This window comes from Bombyx mori, chromosome 9, assembly GCF_030269925.1.
Source record: "Bombyx mori chromosome 9, ASM3026992v2".
In the NCBI taxonomy this organism is placed as follows: Eukaryota; Metazoa; Arthropoda; class Insecta; order Lepidoptera; family Bombycidae; genus Bombyx; species Bombyx mori.
The window spans coordinates 6851635-6861349 of record NC_085115.1 but is presented as its reverse complement, the minus strand read 5'-3'; the positions used below and the strand labels follow the sequence as shown (position 1 = coordinate 6861349).

General features: G+C 32.5%; 3 long non-coding RNA genes across 3 annotated transcripts; 2 read left to right on the top strand and 1 right to left on the bottom strand.

Annotated features, from left to right (window-relative positions):
- Positions 1-97: 97 nt before the first annotated feature.
- LOC134199421 (uncharacterized) lies at positions 98-7184 on the top strand. Its single transcript, XR_009973911.1, has 2 exons — positions 98-234; positions 6713-7184. It is a non-coding gene; the product is annotated as an uncharacterized LOC134199421 (long non-coding RNA).
- LOC134199417 (uncharacterized) lies at positions 548-4425 on the top strand. Its single transcript, XR_009973907.1, has 2 exons — positions 548-1041; positions 1653-4425. It is a non-coding gene; the product is annotated as an uncharacterized LOC134199417 (long non-coding RNA).
- On the bottom strand, positions 6688-9520 carry LOC101739868 (uncharacterized). The gene is made up of 2 exons (XR_209709.4): positions 9254-9520; positions 6688-9131 (listed from the first exon to the last, which is right to left on the bottom strand). It is a non-coding gene; the product is annotated as an uncharacterized LOC101739868 (long non-coding RNA).
- Between the last annotated feature and the right edge of the window lie 195 nt (positions 9521-9715).

Genomic DNA, 9715 nt, shown 5'->3' with positions numbered 1-9715 from the left:
TGTAATTTGTAAAATAACGTTTGACATTTATTTAAACTAAATCTGAAAGATATTTGTGGCTGTATTTAGAATTTTTTAAAAACTTCAATCTTGACATGACGTTTTTCAATGATGTGAAAAATAAATATTTGTATTCACAGCAGGCACGAGTTTCGTACATCAAAGGACCTTAATTCTCTGTGGCTGATGAAGAGTAATAGAAAAAAATTACACCAACAGAAATGTTTGTTGTAGGTACGTGTATAGCTGTGTAGGTTATTTAAATGAAACTGATTTACATGAATACAATTGTACCTACAATATACTCTGCTATTCTATCTTGCTTCTCGGAGAGCGGGTGTATTTGACATGGGATTTATGATTTTAATAAAATACAGTCTCGAGGCGATGGAGCTCATGAGTATTAAGTAGGGCGAGATATATATTCTTTCCTTTAAATATTGTGATTAGAAAAACAATATTACAAGTAGGAAGTTTGGTTTTGAAAATATTCGTTTTAAATACGCATTTATTAGCTTCAGACGAATGTATCGTCATGATCGTAGAATAATGTCGGATTTGAAAAAAATCCAAAATCCACTTTTTACCATATTTGGATACTACATTGTCTAAATATTATTGCTACATTAAAAAAAAAATTACATGTATTTTAGATTTCAAATTAAGCAGTCGGTATAATGACGGATTTGATAGACGCTCATAGTAAAATGACGCTTGTGCTTAATCGTCTCTGCACGACGCGCGCCCGGCCCTCCCACTCCCGACGTATCCACGCAACCGACATTGTTCCTCGAAGTTGCCCACGCGTTGTATTTAGATTCAATTTTTGTTAAACATTTACACTAGATTACCTCAGTTACCTTTTTATTAATTATTACGTATCTAGTCTTACGTACCGTGTTAAAAGGTGTGTCACAATGAAACCAGGACGATCAAAGCTTATGTTAAAACTGGTGGAAGAAAGAAGCAAAAATGCACAAATTACGAATTTTACTCATGAAGAGTGCACTGATGAGGAGGACTGTATACCAGGGACTCCAGGTAGGTTAATTAATTATGTATTAACTTTTGGTATTATTTAATTTTTGTATTAAAACCATATTTACTAAAGTAAATGAATAAAGTATCGGTTCTGACTATCTGTCGGTTTTCTACGGAAAATTAAAAATCATTTAAAAAATTTATTTACATAAAAAGAATGTTGGATATCGGATTATACATTATTCTGAAGAGTTTGTGTTATATTTAAAAAAAAATAGAATTTTAAAATTGTATGTAACTATACTACATTTTTCTATGGATATAATAGTGACGGGTGATCACAACCGACGTTATTCAATGAACATGTTTTTTTATCTAATAGTCGTATCTGACCATCCGACTTTGTTATTTGCACTAAATTCCGATCCAGCTTTATTCTACTTAAAAAAATGATTATTTGTATATATTTAATATATTTTTCTATAAAAAAATAATCCTATGTCAGTAATATTTTACCCGTATAAATAAAAAGAAGTAAATTGTTTTATTTCTGTACTTCCGAATCTTTTTGTTCTGAATCAATTTAAGGGTGTAAAACCTCACCTTAGGCGTAAACGTTAACTTGTGTTATTAAGAATTTATTTATTTTTTACATACTGATATGTTTTCAGAATGCCATTCACCTTTACCTCCAGGAGTACGCCATGCAATAGTAAAATGAACGACGTTTATGAGAATGTCTTTGCAGACGTTGTACACCGAGCAAACGAAAGTATTACAGATGAAAATAGGAATCAAAACATACCATCCTCTACTTGTTTTCTTAGAGAAAATCACTTTATAGTTGGATATCAAAATGCTTCCACACCAGATTTACTCTCGTCAGAAAATCAACATACCGTGTCCCTAAATATCAGCCCAGCTTTAAGCCCTTTAAATACCTCTATCTTGATATCAGATATATCACCTTTCCCACAACCGATTAATCGATTGCCATTACCAGCAAAAGGCCATGGCGAAGTCTGTAACGATTTTTGTTGTTGCACTCATGATGAAGCGGACTATAGCAACTGTCCTTTAATCAACACAGTTGTGTCCTCATGCCAGTCGTGTCCTCTAGTGCCTCGTATTCGATGTAGAGGTAAAAAACGAATCCGAAATTACGATGATTGAAAAGAAGTTACTAGAAAGCGCTTAATAATGCCGGGAAATAAACTCCTCCAAAAAGGGCCTTTTTGTTCCTTCAAAAACTATGGGTGCCTACCCAGTACTTGCGCGTGTAAAAGTAAATGTTACACTATGTTGACCCTTGAAGAAAGACAGGGTGCATTTGATAAGTTTTGAGAATTAGGTGATTGTGAGAAACAATGGTTGTATGTTGCGAATTATACTACAAAACAGCAGAATAAAAGGGGTCTTCAAAGAGCTTTAAAGCATAACCGTCAATTCACTAACAATTATTTTTTGCCAAAAGAATCATCAACAATAGAGGATTGTAAAATCATGTTTTTAAGTACATATTCGATTATCGAAAGGTTAGTTCGGACAGCTTGGGATAAGTATGACGGAAGCACTTTGATTGAAGAAGACATGAGGGGGAAACATAAAAATCATAATCGGATTGTTGACGATGAAATGGTAATGTGGGTTTGCACCCACGTTGAATCATTTGTACCAGTAGAGTCGCATTATAGAGCAGCGTCCAAATGGCTGTATTTAGGTGACTTCGGAGACTTCAGCATCGGTCGGATGTTCAATTTATACAAAGAATTGTCTGAACTCCAGCCTTAAAGAAAGCTTATGTAGGTCTAATTCCAATCAGTAATGATAAATATAACAATCTTATTAGTCTTTGCAATTCCTCAATAATACCCACGAAATATCATAAATTTTTCAGAAGTTTAACTCATGGACGTAATGTTACTGAAGCTGGTAATGAATCCGACTGAATAATTGTGCACTAGGGTTTTTTTTTATAATTTTAGTTATTTTATTGTTATTATTTTGATCTCTGAAGTTGTGATTGTTAAGATTTTTTTCATTTTAATAAATGTTTTTTTCTGTTCTTTATAATTAAATTCTATATAATGATTAGTATTTAAAGGGGATTGCCCACTCTCCATAGTGTGCTAGGCCCAAGATGGACATCAAATATTACTATAAAAATGTACTGATTCAAATTCTTAAATGTATTGGATATCTAAAAAATATATTGAAATTGACGCCACTATTATAAAAAATATAATAAAAATAAAAACTCGTTTTGAGGTTAATTTTATATATAAATAAGTGTCGGATTGTGAGATACTTCAAGAACTTGTCTTTTCTTAATGTTTAAGATGTTCCTAATGTATTTTTATCCAATAGGGTATAAAAACACACTTAATTCTTTAAATATCTATATTTTCTTCATCTTCATACACAATTAGTATCATCTAAAAATAGCAAAGGAGAGCATATACACGGTTTTAAATCTCGGTCAGGGTAAAACCACAATTCACACAATGTTTTTTAGTCGTAGTATGAAACGTTATTGATAAAAGTAAAATAAATCGAAGAAAAATCAAAACACATCCATTTTGTACGCAAGCACAACACCACAAGCAGCAAGCGAAGTATTAAATTCAGTGTTGTCAGTATAAAGAAAAATAATTACATGAAATTCATATATCGATTATTTTTTTAAATAACCGATAATTGATTTATATCTTAATCTTTTTTTTACGAGTACACATTATTTTTTATGTTTTTGTTTTAGTTGTACATATTTAAATAACAATACTAGTAAAGTTTTTTTTATTGCTTAGATGGGTGGGCGAGCTCACAGCCACCCTGGTGTTGCTAAGTGGTTACTCGAGCCCACATACATCTACAACGTAAATGCGCCACCCACCTTGAGATATAAGTTCTAAGGTCTCAAGTATAGTTACAAGTTAAAGTCCAATGGGTATGTCTTCGATGTTATTTTATGTGCATAAAATCCATTAAAATCGTTTGATTAATGATAATACTTAAAATGATTTATTTATATGTTTTATTTATATACTCAAAATATTTACTTCATACGTAAAAGGATTTGAAGCTGGCAATATTTTTCCCGCAAAAATAAAAATCCTTGTTTTTTCAATAGAGTTACTTTTTTTAAACTACTTATTGTAAACTATAGTGGCGCTTATTTGCAAGAAAGTAAATGCATATTTATTTATGACAAAATTAATGCACTAAGTATTTTTTCTATAATCTATTGTCCGCTTTGGGCCTAAAATGGGCCATCCCCTTTGTAGGTTAGTAATTTACCAAAAAATCAGTAATCATATCCAAATATAGTCAACATTATAGTCTGCTTAGTCTATATAGTAATAAAAGAATACCTACTATTGATAATAAATACTTAATTTAAGCATAATGTATATCATGTTGATTAAAAAAGAGTAAGACTAATTAGTCTGTGTTTTATTTAAGATATCCTAATCTGGTTACTTACTGACCACTTGCCGACCTATAATACTTACCTGCGGTTAAAATTTAAAATAATATAATATGACAAATAACATATCCGCCAAAATATTACTCTGTAAGTTAATAGAACATGATCATAAAGTAACTTCCGTCATTCCTTCAACAGTAACTTTCCGAGGAACAATGTCGGATAATACTATGTGACTGTATCAACTCCAAAGTAAAATGAAGCATGTGATTTTTCTAGAAAACTGTGTAATTTTAAGTTATTATTTTTATTTTATTTTAAAACGAATCCTTTTGTTTGCTTGTATGCCAATTTTCATAATTACAGAATTTGAATCTAAAAAGTTATGACAAAAAATCTAACATGACTATTTGAAATGGCTGCCCTGTGAAGTTTAATATTTGTCAGATCCGTCACTATTCTACGACTATGACGGTATGTTAGTAAAGGGTGTTTCAGAACGTTTTTTGTTTTTGAATTGACTACTCGATACTGCCATATGATCCGGACTTTTTTGGCTACAGAAATGCAAAACCAGTATGGCTACAACTGCAACACCTTTTTCCAGCAAGATGGAGCCACTTCTCATGTTACAAATGACTCATTAGCTGCTCTTCAAGATTTATTCCCTGGAAGAGTGATAAGTCGCCGAGGAGACATCAATTGGTCACAGAGGAGCCCTGATTTAAACCCTGCTGGTTTTTTCCTGTGGGGCTACCTAAAAAGTTAAGTTTACAATCCATTGCCACCCAACCTGAATGTTTTGAAGCAAAGAATCACGGAAGAAATCAACTCATATTTCTAGAGCGATGCTCCAGCGAGTGATTGAAAATTTTAGCTCCAGGTTAAATGAGTGTAAACAAGTGAATAGTGCGCATTTGCAAACGGTTGTTTTTCATAAATAAACTTCAAAAACTGCTCTTTAATTTAACAATAAATAAAACGAGTGTTAATAAATATTGTTGTTTTTTATCTAACATCGAAAAACGAAAAACATTCTGAGACACCCGTTATGTTAGTAATTAACGGAATCTTTGAACATGATTTTGACCCCCTTCAAAACGTTGGATTAACTCGAAATTTGGTATACTTATTAAGGACTGACGACAATACAATATTAAAAAAATATTTAAAAAAAAAATGAAAAAATTGAAATTCAACAAAAAAATGAAAAATAAATAATAGTTTAAAAAACTAACAAAATACGCTTTTATAGAAAGTCCAACTAAAAAATAGAAAATAAATTTTGTTAAATTTGAATAGTGTAAGAAAAAATGATTTTATTGTAAAAAAAGCGTGGGTCAACCTGTGGTGCATGGTATCAGTAGTTATAAATATTTTATGAACAGATATGAGTAGAAGGGTTATTTTGATAATATCCTGAAAAGCACCCCACGCTTTTTTACAATTAAATAATTTTTTCTCACACTACTTTTAATTCAAATTTATTTTCTATTTTTTTAGTTGGATTTTCTATAAAAGCCTATTTTGTTAGTTTAAAATTAAACTATTATTTATTTTATTATTAGTTTGTTCAGAGACGTTTCCTACAAAAATACTGTTAAATGAGTTGTGCTTTCGATTTCGTATGAGCAAGTATTTATTAATCAAATGATCTTGCCAATCAAAATAACGTGTTGACACTTTTATAATAGTAGGTGTTAGTTGAGATTAAAATTAAATGCTAACTAAGTGCTTGAGCGAACCCGAGAAACTGTTAGTTGGTTTTAAATGTACTGTGGGTAATTATAATTAAATATATCAAGAGATTGTGAGATGAAGTATAAGGAAAGACCGTATATAAACTCGTTCATCAGCTTCTTTGTAAGACGTGGGCTTCAGTGGCGTCGACGGCGGTCACACCACTCAGTCTCTATGAAGATGAAGATGATCAAGAGGCAAGAGCGATAGCTCGCTTTTAAACACGCGAGACCACTTAATTTGGGATAAGTTTTACTAACCTCGTAGGCATATACTACCGTTTCGATTTCAAGAGCCCGTAGGAAACCATCAAAAAAAAATCCCATTATTTTAAGTACACCTTTGAATTCTCTTAAAAAATTAAGAATATAAAAGATAAAAGTAACTTCTACGAGATGGATTCTAGGAATCTGCTGAAAATCGGATTTTGAATTAAACAAAGAAAAGAAATAGCTCTGTGGGTTTAAAAATATCGAGTCGAATTCTGGCTTCCATTTGTATGAGAGGGAGGTCGGGGCGACGACAATGAAACATTAGACTGTAACGTGTGTCGTTTATTTACAGCGGTGGAGTTAATGTTCTAGAAAAGCCTAATACATGTTATCCTTTTAATCCTGCCTGATAATAAACATGAAAACATCGCGTCAGTTACGTGATATGCGAGGATTACAGGCTTAGGGAGTTCATCAAAGTCCACCGTGGAGACAGTGCCGCTCGTAAGTACGGATAATATTTTTTTTTTTTACAATATGAATCTCTGTTTTATCAGGATGTAAAAGTGCTTGAACCAACATTGTAGGAGGTATGAATTTTACTCCCGCGACGTGTTACATAATAGTAGAAAGATAAGATAGTATTAGTAATATAAAGATAGTATTGTCATCTCCAACAATTCTTCAGAACATTCCCTATGAAACGCACAGTACAAAGCACAAAGAAAATTAATGCTGTTCCATAGTCTACACTAGTTGACTTATTCACAAATGATGTATGTTTTTTTTTACTATTAAATGTGACAGTTTTCTATTATATACAATAGTTTAATTGAGTTGATGTGTGACCAAGCCTAGGGTCTAATTTTCTATTAGGTATTATTGCACGGGAAAACGAGCTAGCAGTTCACACGGTGTTAAATTGTCACCAGAGCCCATAGACATCACGATGTGAATGCCGTCACCCATCTTGAGGCATGAGATCAAAGTTTCAATTGCATTGTGTTACAAATGTCTCACACTTCGAACCGGGCGAATTCTTCGAAGACTAATGATATCTATCCGTGTAGGCTTATGACACGACCAGTAAATACTAGTTGGCGATCAGTGAGTAGTTTTTTTACGGCATATGCGAGAAGATAAGTACTAGTCTAGTACTGTTCCAATAAGGTACAAATCGGCATGTCCCGGAGACAGAAAACAAAACCCAAGCTTAAAATTGTTAGATGTGGTTGAGCCTTTGTTGATATTTCATTATCTGAACGTTGTCTATCCCGACTCTGAAATTACATTATATATTTTTGCATGAATTCTGTAAAAAGCGAAAAGGTCGAAAATGTTTTCCATTATAGTCGACCTAATTTTTCTTAATCAAATTTTTAGGTGCCTTCTTTAATTAAAAATTCACTTTAATAATACCTGATAGGTATAATGAGATGGATAACAGTATTTGAGAGCTTTTTCGTTTGAAGAATTTAAAAAAGTTCTGTTTGTACATTTTCTTTGTTGGACTATTCAATTATTTTGTATTAATGGTTCATTTCGAATATTAATATAAGGTTTTTCGAGGGTTCTATCTCATAAGTCAAACAATTTGATGGGTGCGAGCGATGCAGGCGATCAACAATGCGCAGCGGTCGGCATACAAAGCCCCGCCAAGATAATGGATATTGCTTTCCTTGCGAGTTTCAAAGCAGCCTACTTCGAAACCTCTCATAATCCGCTTACAGCTTCTCGCAAGTACGTTGCTGTACTTTACTGGAAATATTTCCTTGAGAGAACTGCAAATTCGCCCTTCCAGTTATTTACAGAAGTATTGCAATTTTGCAAATTGGAAGGATAACGACATATCAATTAATATACTTTATAAATCGTATCATTTGAAAAAATTGGTTTGTATTACCCATGTAAGTAGTTTTCGAAGCTAATTTTATTAATGAAATAGGTTTTGTAAGAGGCTCCGAATGTGTTTGGCAGGTGTCGCAAAGACCACAGTAACTAGAGAGTCGACTCAATTATCCGCAGTGGGCGCCATAAATTTTGTGTCCGCACGCCGACACGGCAATTACTGTCGGCGCTCATCCGCAAAACGATGTTAATAGCCCTCTGATTCCTACATTTATCTCGGTTACACTGTATCTTTTTATTATTTCCATTGAATCATGTACTTCCGACGTAATCTGGACTATAGCAACGGCTTTCGATGTTCGTCTAGATTTCCATCGTGACAAAACTGGCAAGATAAAGATACTTAAAATATTAAATTACGAAATATATTTACTGTGACCTGCGAAATATTTTAAGCTTAACTAATTGTATACCAAACTAAGAAGTTCTAAATATTAATCGAAGCCGTGGTTAAATGAGCTAAAATGTTCATAGTTTGTGAAGCATAAGAAGTTCCAAAACTGGTATTCTATAGATAAAAAAAAAGACATGAAAGACCGATCTGTATCGATCCATTCGGACCAATATAAAAAGTAATATGGCTTGAATACAGTGGGATCAAAAATTGCGGTTTCTATAGCGGAAAGGCGAAAGTTTCGCAGTCTGCGAGGGTAGTACTCATTCGTTTCATCTCGAGGGACGTGATACAACGGGTGAACCGTCTGCTCCCATCATTGCCACCAATATGCCTTTATTTATCCAACATTGTTATGATATTTCCTGACCCGATGCTCTGATAACTTTCGATACAGCTTTCTTAGTTTATTTCCGTGGAAAACGAAAAGTTATTTCACTAGACCAATTTCATTCTGAGAAACGTGTTACTGGAAAAAAGTAAAACTGTATTATCGTCTATTAGCCACTTCTCTTCCTGGAGTCTAAATGTCAACAATAATTTTATTGACATGCAATTTAATACGACAGTAAATTGAGATAAACAAATTACCTTTTACTGAAAAATTCCCCGAACAATTAATTAAATTATTATTATTTTCAAGTTTGTAATCGAAATTGATTCAAAAAAACGAAAACAATGTTTATGAAAATGTCATCATAAATGACAAATAATTAGTTGATTTTGATATGACAACCATTGGAAGCCTTCGTAGAATAATAAAATTTGTGATTGTACTTGTTTTTTGTTTATGATAGCTATTGATTTTGTTTACTGCATGTATTTAATTTTGATCTTGTTGGAAAATTATACACTTTTTTAAACTTTTAACATTTTTTTTTGGTCTTCGCATATCTATTCGGTCAATTAAAGTTTGATAGAAACTGAAGGATCGTGCTTCTTAATGCAAGGTTCCGAAGCACTCGTTACCAAACCTAAGTGATGAATTAATTACGACTATGACATTTTTTAATTACCTCCAAATCAACTAGGAAATTATGTTATATTGTAAGA